Consider the following 22303-nt stretch of genomic DNA (forward strand, 5'->3'; position numbering starts at 1 on the left):
TCCTCAAGATACTACACAAAACTGCAACTAAATTATATTAGGTAGGTAGGGTGCAGATGGATACTGGGAAAGAGGGGGATACCTGCTGTAAAGATGGCTCCTCTCTGCTAAGAGTCCCTCACATTAATCCAGAGCTCACAGGCAGCACAGGATATGACAGCAATGGCGCAGCCCTGGCTACTACAAATCCAGTAAGTCTACTACAGGATAGGACAAGGGGCCCTATACCACTCTGGGGCCCTACAGTAATTGCTCCATGTGCTCCTTGGTTAATTTACTCGTGGACATTAAAGACTAATTGGTCTGGTCATGATTTTATATTGACATGGCATTATAAACATACACCTTAGTTGTTTGTCTTATACATTAAGGAAACTTACAGATATAAGGACACACCAGTGCCACGGTTGCAAATAATGAAAGTGACTTTAAAGAGAATTAGAGATCTATTGGAAATAGTGCTGAAGATGAGCACTGACATATTCTAAAAGTGATCTTGGGACCACAAAATCTTATTCATCGTGACTGAGTTAAAGCAAGCACCAGCGGTTCTGCAACAGTATCTGCGTTTTAATGTCTGTTATCACAGGTAGCACATGTTGCAGCTGCTATACCAATATTTCAAGAGATTCATTCACAGTTATTACTAGACTTGGGCGCTGGACAACTCTTCGAGTTCATTTTTGTGGGGGGGGAAATCTTCGTATTCCACAAATATTCGCCCGTTCCTGTGTTCGGTTCGGGCGAATATTCGTGTACATTCTTTGTGTAAATTTTTTTTCTTCATTTGTTGATGGCAGACGAGCCCCCTGCCGGCGACCAATAGAGTCCCTCCTACAGACTTTTAAAATCATAGTGCCGAAACTCCGCTCCAGGAGGTAAAGGTCTGTATGAGCAACCAATAGAGTCGTTCGTACGGACCTTTAACTCCTGACAGCAAAACTCCGCCTGGCGAGACCAATTGGTTGATGCCAGAGCAGGCCCTTTCAGGCGACCAATACAGTGCTCGCACAGACTACTCGCGCAAACCTATGGATTTCCACTCCTGTTAACCCCTGCAATGCTGTGTAGATAAGGTAGGCTAGATGGGGAAGGGGCCAAGGAGACTAGTAGATTAACGAAGACGAGCGCGAAGATTCTTCGTGTTGTGTGTCTTCGTCTATGTATAGTTTTGTTGTGTTGCATAATTTAAGGTTTTTTGAAGCACATCTCCTGCAAGCTGAGTAATTGGGTCTGAATAAAGAAGCAAATACAAGGAAGACCGAACAAAAATGTAAAGTATATATGATTTTATGTTAACCACTTGATGCCCCTGTAGAAGTACAGGTGTGTCCACCAAATGAGTGACAACTACAAGACACCCCTTAGGACATACCAGTACATCCTAATATTTTTGCAGAGGCAAGGACATCTCCCTGTCGCTGCAGAGGAGATCAAATTGAGAGCTTGGACTCTCCCTTGTCAGCAGAATCCAACACCTCTGGTTTCCTGCCAACCAATTGCGTGTAACGGCGCAAGCACCAGTAAACCATTACAATGCTCCCACCGGAAGGTCACTGGAGGACAGGAGATACCCAACAGGTAGATGCACATGGTATTACTGGTGGGTGGAGAAGTTTGTTTGTTTCTTTTACTTTGTTTGGACTTGGATACGTCCATAGAGAGCATGCTATATAATGTTTGGTTCATCTCATTTTATTGTTCTGTGTCCACAGAATTGACCAGAGGGTGCTATTAAGTTGTGAGTGTGGCAGATGTGATATTTAAGCAGTGCCAGCTCTCTGAGCTGTGAACTTGTCCCTGCACAATTTATTTTAACAAACTTGCAGCTGAATGACAGGTGATTCTGGCTTTACACCTTTCTTGACCTTTAATAGCAGTTCAAAATAGATTATAATATGCACCTGAAATGAAAAGGAAGCTGGAGTAAAAGGCATTTATACAATTTCATTTTTATATAGATATATACAGTATATAGATATATATAGTATTTTTTTAAAAGCAATCAAGGGGTTCTCCCCACAGCAGATGCATCCTCTATACAGCACATACCTGGGTACTTCTTCGATCCGGCTACCCGGAGCCTTCCCTTGCAGGACGCAGCCAGGACTGGCCACTGATGCCAGTGTCGTATCAAGACCCCCTCCCGCGATCCGGAGGATTCGGGTGTTGTTTTTTCTAGCCCTGTGAGAACTATACAGCTCTACCACTGGGGCTGCGGCATACCTGCATCATGCAACCAATCCGTGCAATGATGCCACCGGCAGGAAATGCCTGAATTTTCGTTTGGGTATTTAAACCCACATTGAATATAACAGTGCAGAGTTTTGTTCAGAGAGGAGGCATGGATGTCATGACGTAACATGATGTAGGGGATACGTCTTTGGTTCTTAAGGGCTAGTTTTTCTGAGGCATCCCCTACAGTGAAGGGGTTTCTCTGGCACTAGCTCTACCTACTGCACAGCTAGCCTTACCACCATGCACACCTAGCCCCACCTCTTGTGAAGTGACTTCTGCAAAAGAGCAGGAGCTCTGGGCAGCCTTATATGCTGAAAAGTAAGGGTTGTCGTAGAGCTTGTGGAATTTATACTTGAATCCTGCATATTTGGGAAATTTAAGTAGGTCAATTGCTTTCAGTTTCTATATATTGTAAGTAGGGCTGCCATTAACGATTATTTTCATAATCGATTAGTTGGCCAATGATTTTTTTGGTTAATCGATCAGATAAAAAAAACAGTATGCTAATTTTTCATTTATTTAAAATAATGTAATGAACAAACTGGGTGTCAAAAACAAACAGAATAAAAAAAAATTAAATTTACTTTAACATGTCATTAACCCTTTTATCTCTATCACAAGAACGCATTTCTTGTTTTTATTTCCTTTTATTTGCCAACCTGTCCCCCCAGTTATGCACACCTGACCCCAGGCTTGCCACTCTGCCCCCCAGATATGCCTTATACCTCCTATATGCCACTCTGCAAACGGGGGGTATTTTCAGAGCATTTTCTCTGAAAAACCCTCATCTTATTATCGATTTTATCGATGCGTGGTTTCAGCCCTAATTGTAAGCTAGCAAGCAGGGCCCTCTTTATCTGATTTCTTGGTTTGTCTTTGTCTATCAATTCTATCAATTCTAGTTTATTCATAACTATTAAATATATGTACTGTAAGAAGTGCTGCATACATTGTCAGCACTTTATAAAAAAAAATAATAATACTACTACTACTACAAACTTAAAACAAAAGACAGTATATTATCCCCTTTCTTGTCCTTTGTATTTTTGTCTCTGTATGATGCTTCCTACATACTTATTCTTACGTTTTCTGTTAGCATAAATGTGTGATCATATTTACATTGGCTCATGGAAATATAAAATAAGCCTTGACATGCAGTGGTTCATAATCTATGAAGGATTACAGAAAATAAACTTGGCACTTTCTAAGCATTTGATCACATAGGTTTAACATGCCAAACCTCACTATAATGGATTCTTCTATTTATTAGACTTGTGCATTCAGATTCGTACGAATTTTTTTTTTAACAAAATCTGCCAATTTAGTTAATTCGTACTAATGTGCGAAAACGAGGAGGGACCCTAATGTCTCTCTACTTTCTCCGCCGACCGCTTCCATCTCCCTCTCAAAGGAATCCATCTAACAGGATCTCTCCAAACCTATCTCCTCTTGCTTTCTTATATTCAGGATTATGTATAAATAGCTATCTTGTTGTATAATGGGACTTAAAATACTTGTGACTGTATCACTTTCATCACTTTGCACCAGAACTACCTTTTATACAGAACCCTCATGGTGTCTATGTACCCACTGCACTTACTGTATCTGTAATATTTGTCATCTGTGCTGAGTAGATCTTTTGGAGGTGTATAGATAAATCATACACACACTTCCAAGAATATGTATTTAAGAAGGTTATCTTTGTATACTATACTAAATTTGTCCCCTAGGTGGCAGTCCAAGACATGTCTAACGTCTGCTAGAGGAAGCTTGCACTGTTGCTGATTTTGCAGCTATCTCTTTGTGATCTTGAGGGCAGAGATTTCCAACCAGGGCCAACTTGGCACAATTACTGAGCGTTAACTAATTAAATTTACGAAAGGTGTGTCAGAGCCTAAAGGCTATACGCCATTTCAATATATATATATTTATATATATATAGAACATTTGTACCAGTTGTAATCTACTTGCACATCCTGTTCATCGTGTAACTTTGTAAGTGGCATCCGCTCCAACAGGCAACTACTGTCTTAGAGGTTTCGTATATTGCATTATTTATTAGCCTCCTCATAAAAAAGTATATTCTAAGCCATTCTTAAAGCAGATCTGCTTTCCTAGTAATTATATTACATTTTCTACATCAGTTCACTGTATATATCCATGCAGTAATGTACCAGAGTAAAACAACGAACAATATATATGTATTAGAAACCCATTTTATGTGTGTGCCATGCGAGCTTCCATCTTAAGCTCTGTTAGTAATTGATTGACATAGTGCCATAATATTTGACTGTGCTGTACAAAGGGGTAAACAGGACCCAAAAAGTTGAGCATCACATAAGTTTATGGAATGAATATTCCTCCCCACCATGTGCTCCTCTTATTTTCATGGGGTTTTTCTTTGTTTTTTTTTTCTTTGTTCTGTGATGTGCTAGTGGATGCCCTCCTTTTTTATATTTGTAGGTTTGCTGGTAATATGTAGTTGTAACCTACCGCCCCCAGCTAGATTTGTGTTCCACCAATTTGTTGAATGGACCAAAACGATCCTCCAGTTGGGGAAAAGGTGTGCCAGGAAGCTCCGCCATTTCGAGGAAGCTTATCAGCAGGCCTGAATATTAAGGACAGATTCTCTGAGAAAAAGGAGAGTTTCTCTACTTCTCTCCGCAAATCTATCTGTGTTATTCTGGCCTCTCTGTGCACTTTCGCAAGTACGGAGCCATGGGGACAGCCTCTCCCTTGTTCTATCAATCAGAGGAGAAGGTGTGCCTGGAGGCCTTTTTTGCGAAAGTTCACCTTTAGGCAATGTCCACAGAGAAGCGGACAAGGAAAGGTGACACAAGAAGCAGTGAACGAAGAAAGAAGAACAAGCCAGTGCAAGAGAAGAAGCGGAGCTGCACGGAGACAGAGTCACGAAATCAGTTGGTGGAGAATGTAGGGAGGCATTCAGAGAGCCATTCAGAGAGCATGAGACAGAATGAAGGAGAGAATGTGAGGAATTGGGTGTTGGAGAACGTGAATGAGAGTAAAAGAACCAATTAAATTCAGATGAAAATTTGGAGCTCTGAACTTCAGACGTGGTAGAGACTAATGCAGTGAGGGAATTTAAACATGCATGGGATAAGCACTTGCACTTACGGAAAACAAAATTGCCCTACTCAAATGAGTTTAGAACCTAGAAGATTAAACCTGGGTAGAGATGGCAACTCTCTCATGCATCTCTGTTGATCCTATGAAAAACATTAATCTGGACAAGCATAATGGGGCATTTTTGGTTATGTCCTCTGCTATAAGTATCAGACTTTCCATCTATAGTCCATTGGAACACAGCTGAAATATGGATAGTGACATGACGATTTGGCTTGAGGCTATGCTCTTCTCGGAGATCACTGAGCTTTAGTCAAGGTCATTTCATGTGTCTTCAAGAATACTGCAAATGTGCTTTCAAGAATTCTGTCTCATAAATTACAACTTTGTGATAGAGATTTCTCCTATTTATTTTGCAGCAACTCCTCACATTTAGTGAGAGTTTTATTACAACATATAACTTATCGAGCCACATATCAGTGGATTCATGACAGTGCTTTAATTAAGTTATAAATTCAGCCCTTCAATATCAACCTAAAGCTAATAATCTGGAATAAAGTATAACAACAATGGCACAAAGCTATAACACATAATTTGCTAGATTTTATTGCAATGTAGAACAACACATTACTTACCTTTTTAATTTAAACCTGTGTATTTTTGTACTCTGATAGAAAACATAAATCATGTACTGCAAGGAAAATGGGTCAATTGTCAGTATATGAACTATTTTTGTAAGAATTCAAACTACCAAAAACAACAATCCCATTAGATGCCTGAGCCTCTGCATAAATGTTATATAAGTAATACGCATACCTGGCAACTCTCCATTTTTGACCCAGAGTCTCTGCGGGTGATCGTTGACCAAAGTCTCTGGGTGAAGGGCTGCTTCCCTGGGTCATTGGGTTACATTCCTCTTTCTTAAGGCAGGGGAACCAGGATTAGCTGTGCCCGCTTCCTCTTCTACTTCCAGACCATTAAAAGTCATCTGGGGCTAGTGTCGCCCTGTAAGTAGCTACCTATCACCATCCCACTGTGGGTAGCACTGCCTCCAAGCACTGATAGCCCCACCCACTCATGATTGCCTACCTAGGAAAGTTCCCTATGGAAGTACCATCTATTTAATAGATGCCGGTATTTTGGCAAGTTCCAAAATGAACGAAATTGGCCTATTTTAATAATAATTATAAGCATACTACCCTATCATCACAATGTACACAATCCTGGGAGCAGCACAGAGAAGTGCCTGATTGCAATTCCTGGGAGAATTATCATACGTTACTACCAATAAAAAAAGTCAGCTAGCTCAGTCCTTATCATAAATTAACGTCTGCCCTATTTGCTATAGGTATAGTACAACATGTTAATATTTACATTTAAAATAAAGTCATATAGAAAATGAATACTTCAAGTTATTTCTGGTAAAGGTGGTTCTACAAGCTTTTGAATCATAAGGTGTACTTAGTTTTTCCACACATGGCTTCTCCATTTTGGCTTTATTTTGTTGAATAAATCACGACACAGTGTAATATGTCATGTGTTTTCATCTGAGGTTGTACTTACCTAATTTTTAGACCTGTAAGTAACAGGTGATTCTTAAATATATAAATATATCACATTATATAAGGGGGTAGTATAAGCATTATTAAACACTCATCTACAGACACCAGACAAGCCAGAAGGCTTGTTTTTTCCCTCAGAAATCTCATGGTGCTGCCACAACCACAAGGGATTCTGGAGTGTTTAATAATGCTTTTACTACCCCCTTAATTATAAGTGGAAAGGGTTTTTCCATCACCTTTACCCTCCATAACTTATGTATGTATACACACCTTTTTTCTCAACATAACTGTAATCTCGTTATGCATGCTTGGAAATAATATACATTAAGTGGTAGAAATCTTGCAGACAAAAATATTAAGGAACTTCAAATGAGATTAAAGTCGGAGTGAACTATTTTCTGTCATGGTTTTTGTCTTGTATATTGATTTTCATTGAGGCATCCATTGTACGTTAACATTATGCAAATAGAAAATGTTAAGGCATATGAAGAATCCATATAATATTAACTGTTGTTTAAGCCTTGTTATTAGGATTGAGTCTAAACACCTGCCAATTGTATTTATACAATAAGAATGCAGAATTCTCTGAATTATTGAACTGACTTTTTAAAATTCTTAATTGTGCTTAGTGCTGTACAATGGGATGAGCCAAATGGTTCTTATCTGCTGTCCAATTCAATCTTTTTATATATGCTCTACTAATAATATTTAAGCACATCTATATAACATTTCTAACTGTTTTACTTCTTAGTATTTTCACACTTTTATAAGTAGATGTTTGCAGTCATTTAATTATTTTTTCTTTGACAGTCATTTTTAGAGCTATTCGTATGGCGTTTGTTTTTTTTTTACAAGATATTAGCTCTGCAAACATTTCATTACACTAACATGTTTGCTTTGAGGTGAGTGTTGATTTTGCCTGTTGAGAAATAACTACACTGGCCAAATTATTTGTTAGCATGTGTCACGAAGTAAGACTAATTACAAATCAAATGACTATTCTGTGCTTATTGTGTTTCCTGCTGATATTACAATTCAAACATAATAATATAGATAAAATAAAAAAGACACAAGTACATCATGTTGAACCCTGCTGTTGATCAATGAGAATGCAAAAAACCCACATTGAAGCAATTTTCAATGGTACCTCAAAAAAAAAAAAGACTTCTTCTTGAATCCGAAATGGCTTGATGGCTTCTCCCTAGATCATCAAGCTAATCCTATCCTGATAACCCATTACACCCCTGTATATTGTTTATTATTTTAAAAAATAAATAAATGATGTAATCTTTATTTAAAGGCATTTGTCAGTGGATTCTGCATCTTTATTGTTCTTACTGTAAAGAACCATTTTCATTTATGTAAGTGAAAATTACTGGTTATAAGTGTCAGACAGAAGGTATAAGACGGGTCAAGTTAATTGTGTGTAGTTTTTAAAGGAGTTGAGCGGGTAAATGTGAATTACAGATTGCAAATTTCGAAGGTTTTCCTCTGATTTTTGGTGCAGGTTTTAAACTGACATTTTAGAGGTCCATTACCAGCATGCTTTGGTCATAAGGTTGAAGTCCTGCATGCACAACGTGTTTGCTCAATACTTGGCTTTTAATAGCATTAGGTAAACACTTTTGGTAAACTTGTCACAAACACGTATGGAGATTGGGCAACAATGTACTATAATCCTAAAAGTATGCTGGCTGAAGTCATAGAGAAGGACACTTAAGTGACACTAACATCTGCATCTTTGGCACAAGTCACATTGATGTAATTGTGTCTATAGTGGAGAGGAACTTAATAGTATTAAGTGAAGTCAGTGAGATGAAACTGTATCTTTCCTGCGTACCCCTTATTTAGTGAATAAAATGGCTGTTCTTGGACTCAATGGCAATGTTAAGAGAAGGAAAACGTTGGAATAACATTTCTTGATCAGATCACACTGACAAAAATGAGTTTCTATTGTGTGGGTCACTACTCGCAGTGTGCTTATGCATTACATTCAACAAAGCACAATGAGCTCCATGGTGGTTCTAGTGTAACTGTATTTATTGAACTAATACCCCTGCACCATTATACATTGCTTCTTAGATATAGATTTATAATCGTATATTGGCCATATATGTACTCAGTGCAGCTTTAAAAGATGTAAATCATTGTTAAACTGTAATACGTCAGATGGGGCAACGTCAAGGTTAAAGTACCCTTTATTCTAACAACGTTTATATGCAGTGGCGTCGCTACAGGGGGGCAAGGGGGGGCAATTGCCCCCCCTAGGTTAATCCTTGCCCCCCCTGTTGCCCCCCTGCCGAAATTGGAATAAAGTCGCAATGCGACTTTAAATCCTGTCTTTTTTTTATTTATTTATTTTTTTAATGTGGAGGAGAGAGAGGGTGCGGCCCGCGTAAGATCGGCAGCCAGGGCAACCGATCTTACTTGGGCCGCACCTCAAGCCCTGCTACTTACCTGTGGGAGGGTCTTCTGTACTGCATAGAGGAAGCGGAAGCTAGCAGAGAACGCAGAGGGAGGCCGCGCCCCCTGCTGAAGTCTGTGAGCGGCATCGAGGAGCTGCAGTGCAGGTAAGGGGGTGGGGAGGGTGTTTGAATGAGTATGGGTGATTGAGGGAATGAATCTGTGAATGAATGAGTATATGAATGAATGTGTGTGTGATAGCATGGATGTGTAAGTGCTGGAACCTTGGCATGATGGAACTGTGATCACTGTGATCACTGGCTGACTTGGCATGATAGGAGTGTGATTGCTAACAGCTGTTAGCAATCACACTCCTATCATGCCAAGTCAGCCAGTACATGCTGAAACCTAGCTAGCTGCCCCCTTGTGCATTGATGCTGCCAGCAGTATGGGGTCTGCACATCACATACAGCCACCCTGTACCAGCCTGTAGTGGCTGACTTGGCATGATAGGAGTGTGATTGCTAACAGCAATCACAGTCCCATCATTCCTAGGTTCCAGCATTTACTGGTTGGATGTGTAAGTGCTGGAACCTAGGCATAATGGGACTTTGATTGCTGTTAGCAATCACACTCCTATCATGCCAAGTCAGCCAGTACAAGCTGAAACCTAGCTAGCTGCCCCCTTGTGTATTGATGCTGCCAGCAGTATGGGGTCTGCACATCACTTACAGCCACCCTGTACCAGCATGTAGTGGCTGACTTGGCAGGATAGGAGTGTGATTGCTAACAGCAATCACAGTCCCATCATGCCTAGGTTCCAGCATTTACTGGTTGGATGTGTAAGTGCTGGAACCTAGGCATAATGGGACTTTGATTGCTGTTAGCAATCACACTCCTATCATGCCAAGTCAGCCAGTACATGCTGAAACCTAGCTAACAGCAATCACAGCAAGCACAGTCCCATCTTGCCTAGGTACCAGCATTTACTGGTTGCCTTGGTATGATAGGAGTGTGATTGCTGTGTGGGCAGTGTGGACGCAACCTGTGATCTATGCCTGTAATTTAGGGGGTTTTAAATATACCTTTTAATGACGTGTTTTTATGTGAATTCCAGTTGATCTATACCTGCAAAGCTGGGTTTTTGCGTTATTCTGTAGAGCCATATCTATATATTTCCATACATTATTTATGTATACCTGCAAATACAGTGTTTGTATGTCTTATTCAGTTGATTAATACCTGCAATGCTGTTTCCATGTATTTATTTGATCTATACCTGCAATGCTACGTTTCATATACTATTGTATACCTGCAAATACAGGATTTGTATGTCTGATTCTGTTTATTTGATATATACCTTCAGTGCTGAGATCACAAGTGAATATCAGTTGATCTATACATGTAAAGCTTGGTTTGTGTGTTCATGTGTTGATCTATACCTGCTGTCGGCAACTGGGGCTAATATTAATATATATATGGGCAGCAGGGACATCAATACACAAGGGGCAAAAACACTAAGGGGGGTATAAACGACAATGCAGTGTGAAAAATCCATCCTGATGTAGACGTCTGTGACGTAGATTGTGTCCTGCTGTTTGTGTGTTTTTGGTTATCAGTGTAGCAGAGCCTGTCCTCGGGTGTGTGTGTATAGGTGTTGGTGTGGCAGAGCCTGTCCTGGTGTGTGTTTGGGTGTTGGTGTGGCAGAGCCTGTCCTGGTGTGTGTGTTCAGTTGTCAGTGTGGCAGAGCCTGTCCTAGGGTGTGTGTTTGGGTGTCAGTGTGTCAGAGCCTGTCCTGGTGTGTGTGTGTTTGGATGTGGGTGTGGCAGAGCCTGTCCTGATGTGTGTGGGTGTGTGTGGTGTATGTGTGGCAGAGCCTGTCCTGGTGTGTGTGTGTGTTTGGTTGTCGGTGTGGCAGAGCCTGTCCTGATGTGTGTGTCTGGGTGTTGGTGTGACAGAGCCTGTGTTGGTGTGTGTGTTTGGTCATCTGTTTCCTGGCACTTAATTTACAGTAGGAATTATTTAATTTATATTTATCCAGAGATAAAATGCCCTCCTGAAGTTGTAGTGACTTCAGGGGACAAAACGTTCAAGGCCCTGAAATCATTTAGTGGAAAAGTTATGTATTGTGTTATAATATTTATTTCAAGGATTAGTCGCACTCAATTGTGGCTTTAGGCTTCCCATGTTGAATGATCAAGTATTATTTTAATCCAGTAACAAAAGTATAATTCCATAGCACATTACTTTTGGAAATTATGAATGCCCCCCCAGTTTGACTGTGGTATCTTGTGTGCCCCCCCTATATACTGTTTCTAGAGTCGCCACTGTTTATATGTCTATGTTTGATACCCTGCATAAGGCTCAATGGAATTGTATCCGGGTCTTTGTTTATTGGTTTCCGATCAAGTTCTACGTTTTTATACTATTTTTTTAAATTATCCAATTTTAAAACTACGCTGCGCAGGAGAGTTTACCATTCAGATTAGGAAATACATTACCGTATGTCATTCATCCTGGGTCCTGTAATATCATTAAATAGGTTTCTAACTAAACTGGAATTTAACATCTTGGTTAAACTGCTGGTTTTGATCAGGGCCAAAGATTACCAAAAATGTATAGTTTTGCACACCCCAGAGTAAAAGCACACCTCCAGTCCATCCACACACCATTCATTACTCTATTCATAGTTCACAGAAAAGGCTTATAAACCATTCAGGTGCTCTTTCTCATATGTTAATGAGTGCAAAGACTTGGTACACTTAAAAGGCACGCCGCACGATAGTTTAGGCTGAGAATTTGGTGGAAACCCCCTTTTTATTGTGCCAAATCTTTCTAAATCTCCAGGCTACAATTAGACAGCTATATTTATGATATAGTACATCCCTTCAAGCAAACCGGTTTTTCCTTCTTTTTTTTTTTTGTCTTCCTAAAAGGATTTGTGATGAACAGTCCTTATCAAGTTGACCTCTAGGTGGTGTCAGTGAGTTAATATACATATACATTTAAAAAGAAAAAAAAAACTTACTCTAAACATTCTATACTTGCTGTACTTTTTGAATAGCATGTGCTGCAGCGAAAGAGCAGCCCACAGTAAGTTGCTGACTGAGTACCTGGATAAGACAAGGGGGGCTTACAGGACTTTCCTACCTGTCACTGGCTCACAGATGTCAAGGACCCCTCTTAGCCTTGTGTTGAGCCAGGCTACTGGCAGTACACAACACCTATGAGAACTCTGCCTACTAACTGGAGTTGGATATCTCTGGACTGACTTACAGAACTCAACTGCAGAGCGCATTTTTCAAGACAAGGTATGTTTGTGCTCACTGTTTCTTCTAAAGCTTTGTGGCAAAGTATCCAAGTTAACAGTCCAGCTCTGTCCTATGATACATTTTATACAGGTAAAATATACATAAATACAATGGCTTGTGTCTAGTGTTGTAGGGTCACTCTATTTTCAACGGGATTTGTTTAAATTTCTGTTTATGTGATCTTTATGTAGTTAAGTTATTTATTTACTTTATCCGTGGTAGTGAAACGTGCATTGGTGGTTTTATTTTTACTAAAATCCACATCTATTTATTAAGCAACACTATGCGGGCAAGGGGGTTTTCTGCAGCAGTTTGGCTGAGGTTGAATGAAAGCGAGGAATTATAACCTGCAAATACAAGCCCTTGAGCTGTTGTATCTAATGATCTACTGTGTATACAGACAGCTAATGTATATTCTGCACAGAAAGATAAAATCCTTGTTTAATCCTCCTTTACATACAAATACGTCTTAAGTAAACAGATAGCACACGTGTGATCTTATTGCATATATGTGACTTATCAAGCTAAGGAAAGTGTACATTTTATTTTTAATGTGGACGTAAATATGTATATAAACTTCCAACATAAAAATGTCAGGATATTGAAACCCTTTGGAATATAAGTTGCCTGTGTTCACACAAATAGTACAGGAATAGTAGTATAGAAAAATGTTGTGTTCCTTGCTCGATTGTAAGCTAGGAAGAGATGGGCCCACATCTCCTCCTGTACCAATTATGTATTAACAAGTGTCAATCTTATTGTATATATCATCAATTTTAATGTTATTGTTCATTGTCCCTATGCTAGTGGCATGGATTCTGCTGGAGCTAGGACTCCAAGAGTGAAATATTAAAATACAATGTTTCATAAGTTTATACAACACACATACAAATATCCGGATGTATACAATTTAAGAATCTTTTTCCAAATGTAATGTACTGGAACACACAGAGAAAACCTGACGCGTTTCACCTTACAGCTTTTTTATGGACTGAGCAAGCTGGAGTCCAATAGAGAAATGACAGGAAAGGATAAGAAAAAGGAGCAAATGGTTTAGATGATGGCCTTGGGTACATTTTCTAATCCGGCAAATATTTTAATGGGATATTCTTAAGGTGACTGAATAAAGCAGAGTTGCCCTTTTTCATAGAAACAGTTTGTCATCCGGACAAATAAAACCATGTACATGTGTATTGGAAAATAATAATAATTAAGTTAGAAATATATATGATACGGTTTGTGACTGGTTTTCATGAGTTAAATATAATCTATATAAACACACAAACAATAAAGAGCATAATATTTTAAATATATATATAAGAAACAAAAATGTTAGGTGAAACATATACTTGATGAAAATAAACAAGGCTACTTTGTATAAGCAACTTGCAGATAAAAAAAAAACATTCTGACTGGTATATTGCTACATAAAATCCAAGTGGATAAATAGATACAAGTATCTTGAAGGTGAAACGCGTCAGGTTTTCTGTATATTGTCCAGTACCGCACATTGTGACTACGCTTCTATATATCTGGACAATTGAGCATTTTATTTGTATGTACATTGTTATTTAGTAAAAAAAAATTTAATGTTGTTAATGTTGTTTCTAAACCTTTGCATTTTCTATGTGGGCATAGGGGACTGCTTCTTTGGGTGTTGATAGCAGCTCGATTCTCCGGTTTCCTATTTTCCCCCTCCTTATATATATATATATATATATATATATATATATATATATATGTGTGTGTGTGTGTGTGTAGGTATAAATAAAAAAAAAGTATTCCATTTGAGCCATGGCTGGATAGCGTTTCTCTGTCAGATTCAGTTGTTTTTGTCTGCATGTTTCTTTTATGCTTGCTTAGTTGTGTATTTGTCTTTTTATTCACTTTGTTCCCAGAGTAGTGTAGTATCCCATGGTAGCTGAGGACTGCAACATGTGAATGATTCACAGAGGACGAAAACAGTTTCTTATCAGAATAAGCAGAGCACAGTGTTAGAAGAAAGATAAATGATGAAACAGCAGGGTAGAAAGTCCATAATGACATCATCAGTAGATGTTTGGGTTTTTTTGCTACGTTGCATAAGATGATGTTTGCATCTCACTTACCAGCATGCTGCTTACAGAGTGAGAAGTCCTTCAGTTGTTATTTCATTTTGTACACATTATAGGCTAAGATGATTTTACCAATCTTTCAGCTGTCCCTCTCCTTTAGAGACTACCACAACAACTGGAGAAGGTCATTGTTGCTTGGGTAGAAGTATTTTAAAGCTATTACACCTTAGTACATCTCACATGCCCTGTGGATTACAAATTCGCTAAATTTGTTTAACATTGTGTTCTAAATTGGGTTTTGTGTAAAGAATGTAGCTATGTAGCCAACTAAATGAGCATGTAATATTTGGAGCCATAGAATAATGGATGATTTAAGAGGAGGTTAAATTGCTTTTCAGGTGTCCTAATGGTAAGTTGCACTTAACGTTTTCTCAGTGGTCTTCTAACAATGAGGGTCCTGACATTTACCAAGTAGTGACAAGTTAAGACAGATTGCACTTCAATTATATCATCTACACAGGAGGTAGCCAACAGGCAACACTAAAACCCCACATGATACCTCAGGGCATCTGTAGTTCCACAACACCTGAAGGAATGATCTTGATCAATGTTATTCCATGGACCCTCATTTTCCAGGAGATATATCTTATGGAATCAGCTGTAATTCTGTTCTAAAACTATTGTGCAACACATATTTACAAGCAACCACACAACCATAGTTCTGGTTCATACCCATACGCTTTTATGACAACCTAGATTCCTCTAGTAAATGGTGTTAAGTATTTAAGCCAGACTGGCCATTGGACAAATAGGGCATGGGCCATGGCGGCACTCATGTGCCATTGTTGACACTTGTGGAACAGAAATCATCCTTTAGTGTGTGGGTGCTGGCTTGATAAACACTCTGTGCTTCGACACATACACCAGTGACCATGTGTACAATATTTATTGGCTCCTAGCCTTAAAATGCCCCATCATAATTTGTCTGTGTGCTCCAGACCAATTCCAGATGTGTGAAGCCAATCAATAGTCATACCTATGGTTTGCATAGTCATAACCCATGATTTGCATACTATTTAAACAGCCACTATTAAAAGCTGAAGCTACAAGCCATTAAAATTGCTCTGGTACCCAAAGTTTACAGAAATTGTGTAATTTCTGGAGAGACCACTGTACAAATCTAGTGACAATTCATTCAACACAACAAGAGAGGGCCTTTTAGGAGATGAGAAATTTATCAGAATAGAAAATGTTGAAATATGAAAACTGAACAAAGACATTTCTGGATATTGGGAAAACAACAGATGACTGTGACTGATATAGAAGAAGAAACATAATTTAAATGAAGCACTGACAGCTGGTGCAAGGAAATGTTATTTAACAGCGAGAGCGGAAGATGTTGAAAAACAGTTTAAAAATGACACATTTCTGGAACATAAGGAATCAATACATTTGTTAACACAAGTGCACAGTTGCAATAATAAAACAACATTTTGAAATAAAGGGACTCTTAAAACTCATGGAAATATATAGCAGTTTGCAAAAGGGTTCTCTAATGATCAGTTAGCCTTTAAACTTGAATTAGCCATGGAACCCAGGAGTGATGGTTGCCTCTCTAGACCTATGAACATATTCCAATAAAAATCAGAAGTTTCCCGCTACAGTGGTCTATTTCTGATCCATTTTTCGTTAATAAACAAAAATGTGCCCCTCCCCTGCAGCACGTTTCTAAGCGACCCCAAACTTTTGAACCGTTATATATATATATATATATATATATATATATGTTACTGTGAAAGACCGAAATTGGTGAATGTCGACTTTCACCGGTGAATGTCAACACATACCAAATACATCGGTGAAAGATCGAATATTTCATTTCATGATATTACATTCGGACCCTCACCGGTGTATGTCGACAATCACAGATATGCTCTGGTGGAGGTCAAAAAGAGAGGAGACAAATAGGCGACTGGCTGTCTCCCGCAAAATCCTTTGTTCTGCTGTCAGTCCGTATGCCAAATCCTTTGTTCTGCTGTCAGTCCGTATGCAACGTTTGATAGGCGACTGGCTGTCTCCCGCCAAATCCTTTGTTCTGCTGTCAGTCCGTGCCCGCCAAATCCTTTGTTCTGCTGTCAGTCCGTATGCCAAATCCTTTGTTCTGCTGTCAGTCCGTATGCAACGTTTGATGGTGCGAGTAACGTTTTATGCAACGTTTGATGGTGCGAGTAACGTTTTCTAAATTTTTTACGACACCCTTATTTATAATCAATGGATACCGCAGTGAATCGTGATCTTTTTCTTGAAAAGTTAAATGCATTAATTGCGGAAAAACGAGAAGACAATTGTTTTTATTTTTCTCAAGAAAAGTACTCTAAAATACTTTCTGAAGTGGTTTCTGCTAAAACTAAGTGCAATACACCTTTGGATTACAGACGATTAAAACGTTTTGATGTTTTAAAAATTAATGATGAAGAGAAGTTAATTGTACCATTAAAACAAGGAGACACGAATATCCAGTATTATGTTACCAATGAGGAATTGTTCAGTATACTATATGAAACTCACACCAGAATAGGCCACGGAGGAAGAACACGTATGCTGAAAGAATTGCAAGTTAAATACAAAAATATTACGTATGAAGTTGTCATGTTGTATTTAAATTTATGCAAACAGTGTCAAATGAAACACAGTGCACCTAGGAAAGGTATTGTTGTGAAACCAATGGTCAGTTCTGAGTTAAACTCAAGATGTCAAGTTGATCTGATAGATCTACAGTCAAACAGCGATGGCGAATATAAATTCATAATGGTTTACCAAGATCATTTAACTAAGTTTGTCCAGCTACGAGCTTTGAAAACTAAGAGAGCTGAAGAAGTAGCGCATCACGTTCTTTCAATATTTTTAACATTTGGTGCTCCAGCAATATTGCAATCAGATAATGGTAGAGAATTCAGTAATCAAGTCATATCCGAACTATGCGCTATGTGGAAAGATGTTAAGATAGTCCATGGAAAGCCTCGTCACAGTCAAACACAAGGCTCAGTTGAAAGGGCCAATCAAGATATACAGAATATGCTATCCGCATGGATGAACGATAACGATACAAATAAATGGTCAGATGGTTTACCCTTTGTACAATTTGCCAAGAACACTACATACCACGAAGGAATACGCCAAAGTCCTTATGAAGCCATGTTTGGCGTTAAGGCTAAAAGAGGCATAGCATCGTCTTTTTTGCCTAGCGAACTAATCGCAAATATTGAAACCGAAGAACAACTCAAAGAAATTGCCAATACTTGTGAAACCGAAAAACAGCATGAAGAAACTGTTGATACTTCTGAAAAAAATTTGTGCGGTGGTCATTCGGAAAACCATATTTCAAGGAAAAATATTGAAGAGGACCTGCATTCTACTACGTTTCCACATCAAGCTCTAACTGGAAAACACGAGTTAATTTCAATAAAAAGAGCGGCCGCGAAAGAGAATCTTGTACTGCAAGCAAACAAAATGTTACGCACCTCACAAAAACAATTTCCTCCTGCTCAAATTGGCGATAGTGTACGAATACAAGTGCCTGATGTCGACCGTGGTCGTACAGATAGCCGAAATGTGTTAGCGGTTGTTGTTGGGATAGAAGACTCCGACTTCTATAAACTGGCAAATAAAAATGGTACCCTCAAGCAGCTTTATACACGTAACCAGTTCGTAATTTGTAAAGAAAAGTTACTTTCCATAAATGAGATTTCGGCTCAAGAAATTTCGCTGAGAGAAGCAGCTGCAGCTAATTCGAGAAGCGGCGGACAAGGCTATACACGCTGTCATTGCAAAAGGAGGTGTTCCACAAATAAATGCAGTTGCAAAAGCAAGGGACTTCTGTGTAATTCAAAATGTCATAATAGTTTCAGTTGTTGCAATAAATAAGTTAATGCAGTTGCAAAAGCAAGGGACTTCTGTGTAATTCAAAATGTCATAATAGTTTCAGTTGTTGCAATAAATAAGTTAATGCAGTTGCAAAAGCAAGGGACTTCTGTGTAATTCAAAATGTCATAAAATTCAGTTGTTGCAATAAATAAGTTTCTAGAGGCGAAAAAGTTACGTCACCCTTGTCATATTTTATCGCCGCTGAAATACGGAGAAGAAAATAGAAATCTCCGACATTCACCATTAGTACTTGGTGAATGTCGACATTGGCCGGTGTAAGTAAGAAATAAGGGTATTTAGCAAATATTTTGGACATACACCAAGCGACTATGTGAATGTTGACATTCACCGGTGAATGTCGACATTCTCCAGATTTTGGTCTTTCACTGTAACATATATATATATATATATATATCAGAACGAGCTTTAGTCTCTCAATTCTTCCTGAAACAAGACAGCCTTACAATTACTAGAAAAACCAGTCACCATAAGGAGGTAATTTAAAATTTTGTAAGATGCTATGTCCTACATGTCCGTACGCTGAGTTGATATGTTTACTAAATATTTACTAGTGAGTTCCGCAAGCCTTGCCCTTGGGCGTTGATGTTATTGTATTGAGGTTTGGCTTATCCCTTCTTTTGACATATAGGACAGTCTTCTCATCTGTTCTCCAACTCTGTAGAGTTTATGCACTAAAGCAGGAAATTGCAGTGAATTTATAGTTTACCCCCCCCACACTGGCATTATGCATTATGAAGGACCAACACTGGGTAGGTTATCCTATCAAAAGAAGTAAGATGACTCTATATGATGCATAGTTTAATTGATAAGGTGACTTAACTATACATTAAACAGGAATAACCATTGCAAGAGAAGCCGGGATTGACATTTCATACTATATAATGAAGTCAGTGAGTTACCACGCAAATTCTCACTTTTGAGTTAAGTTCAGTTATTGCACTCTAGGAATTAAATGTTCTGTTCATTTACAATAATAGGACATAAACTTGCTGATTATACTGGATGACAAGTAAGATAACAATGAATGTTAGTTTGGTTAATGAACGTCTTGGTCAGTAAGTAAAACATTTTAATTGCAAGTTTGTCCCGGTGATTGCAAAATTAAAACCAAGAAGCCATCTATTTTAACTCCAGATCTATTACTTTATAGAAAACCAGAGAAAGCCAACACTTTTACTAAGCAAAAGGTAAGAGCTATACAGCATACAAAATAAAGGTTTCTTAACCTTAAACCGCCTTCTGTTGGCACCTTGCCATGATTGTTAAATAATTAAATGTTTTCACTTGGAAGCAGTTGTGGTAAAATATATCATGTTACAGCCATAGGATGGGTCCATACCTATATTTAGGAAATATTACCTGCCAAAAACTTTGCATGGATTTTTTTTCTACTTCACTGCAATGAAAGTGGCATTTAATCTTTGGATGGCTTCCTGCTCTGTTAAAATGATAGATCTGTTTATTGTACACCAAGCCTGCTGCGGTACTAGTTTTTTAAAGGTGTTTGCAAAACTATGTGGTCTATTTGTAGTACATGTCATGGTATTAACCCCTTAATGACAAAGCCCGTACATGTACAGGCTCAAAATGCATTGTTTTCAATGGGTTTAGGGACCGCCCATTGTGCTTAAGGGGTTAATAATGCACTCATATAACTAACATTATTTATATTTTAAAACTGTGTCGCTCTTGCACCATGTTTGATGTTTCCTTGGAGTCCTACAAGCTGGTTCAGATGGACTTATGTTTGGAAATGTATGGAAATTGGTGCCGTTGGTGCTGGCTAAAAAGGTTGTTACATGGCGCGTAGCCCTGTATATTAATGATCTGTTATATATAACAAAGTATCTGTGAGAGTCATACAGTGAACAATGCTGTGCTGTTATTTTAGACATGAAATAATAAGAACAATATGTATAAACTTGAATGGAAAGGGGATAGTGATCAGGGAAAATGTTTTTTCCAATATAATACATTTCAAATCAAATTCTTTCATGTTATCGGTATTTCGTTTCATATCATGAACTTGTCTATTACCGTATTATCGGTACTTATTACAGCACACTTTTTTGCAACACGTTACTTGATTTGATTTCTTTTAAAAATAAATAGCACAAATACACTACTTTTATAGCTCATTTGTTTTTTTTCACTTGCTGTTTTCTTTCATTGTAACACATAAGGAACCTACTAGGGCACAACCACTGTACTTAACACATAGTTACGCATAGTTAAGTGCCTTAACTCAGAACACTATGAATGCATTATTTTGTATGGCATCTTTACAAATTGCAGAGTCCAAGCTATTGTACTTATTGTACTATTGTACGCTTTACATGTGTATTAGCTGCAATATATTGTAAAACATATGCATCACAAGGTTTGGATAAACTTCCATTTGCGGTGTTGCGGTATTGAACTAAGGCCTCAAGGGTTGCGAAAAGGATAGTCCCTTGAATTATTTTATTTTCCCCAAGCAAAGTTATACATAATTATTGGTATGTTTACCACTGCTTTAAACTCTCACAAAGGTTTAAAAAGAAATATATCCAACAGGATTACCATAGCTAGTTATGGCCCACGAGGGCTTTTGTTTGCCCTCGAACTCCCTGTAAGTATACAGACTTTTTAATATGATTACTTGCTTTTAAAGTATATATCTACATATAAATTCCATTTTTACTTTCCAACAAGTAGTGTTTTCCCTGTAAAATTATAGCTCCAGAGGTGTCTTGTGGCCCAACTCCTTACCAAGTGTCTAAACTATATTTGAGATATTAAGGTCATTCTAGGCCTGATGTTTTCGAAAGCAGAGGGAAAGAGTTTTGCTGTGGTTAAAGTGAATAATGCACAAGGTCCAGTTGGTGAGTCAGCATGAACTTGTGGTGAGGTGGAATGTCTGTCATTTTGTATTGTTCCAAAAACCCTAACATAATTACAAACAGTGTCTTCCCAGGGGTGAACCTAAAAAGTGAAAATTCTTCCTTCGTACCTTCAAGTTTAGTGATTTGCAACGATAATATACAAATATTGCAACCACAAACAAAATCTCTTCATTCTCCAAAAATAATATCACTGCTATTCTTAAAATATATATATAAAAGTAAAAGTATTACTGATCCTGTGGTATGGATCATAACTTTCATTCCCCGTTCTAGTAATCTTGGCAAATGCAAAGCTTTAGTGGATAGCTACATAATAGGCATCCATGCCATAAATACATTTATGGAAACAGCTTGTCGTGATATCTACAAGCCCAACGTATAATTACTATGCACAGTATCTAAACACAATGACTGCCAGGTACAAATCTTCACAGCAGCTTCTAAATATTTCAGCAAATGGCTACACTTACCAAATGCCAACAAGCTGTTGATAACCCAAAAGTCCAACAATGTTCATTGAGCAGGAATGGTTCTATTTTCACAAGATGAAAATGCAAGATGTTATTAATGCTGTTATGCCGATGCAGTCCTAACCAGCCATTTTAAATGAGGGGGGTGTACGTATTATGTTCTTTTGGAATTTCCATCTAAAGGGCTATTATTCCATTATAACGAAATCTGTTTTTGGTCATAGTCACACCATAAGTTACTACAGCTGGAGAACCACCCATCCAAGGGACTGGGGATTTGGCAAGGGCTGTAGTCCTGTGTTAGTTCTTAAGTTTGACAAATTACATGCAGTTAAGCATTATAAATTTAGC

The 22303-nt window shown here is 38.3% G+C and overlaps 1 protein-coding gene across 1 annotated transcript in view; it reads left to right on the forward strand.

Moving 5' to 3' along the window:
• Positions 1-12338: 12338 nt before the first annotated feature.
• Positions 12339-22303, forward strand: part of EDAR (ectodysplasin A receptor) — a 58722-nt gene continuing 48757 nt past the window's right edge. The window contains exon 1 of the mRNA XM_053455077.1: positions 12339-12598. The gene's annotated coding sequence lies outside the window, so the exon portion shown is untranslated. The remainder of the gene's footprint in view (positions 12599-22303) is intronic.

This window comes from Spea bombifrons, chromosome 2, assembly GCF_027358695.1.
Source record: "Spea bombifrons isolate aSpeBom1 chromosome 2, aSpeBom1.2.pri, whole genome shotgun sequence".
Taxonomy (NCBI): Eukaryota; Metazoa; Chordata; class Amphibia; order Anura; family Pelobatidae; genus Spea; species Spea bombifrons.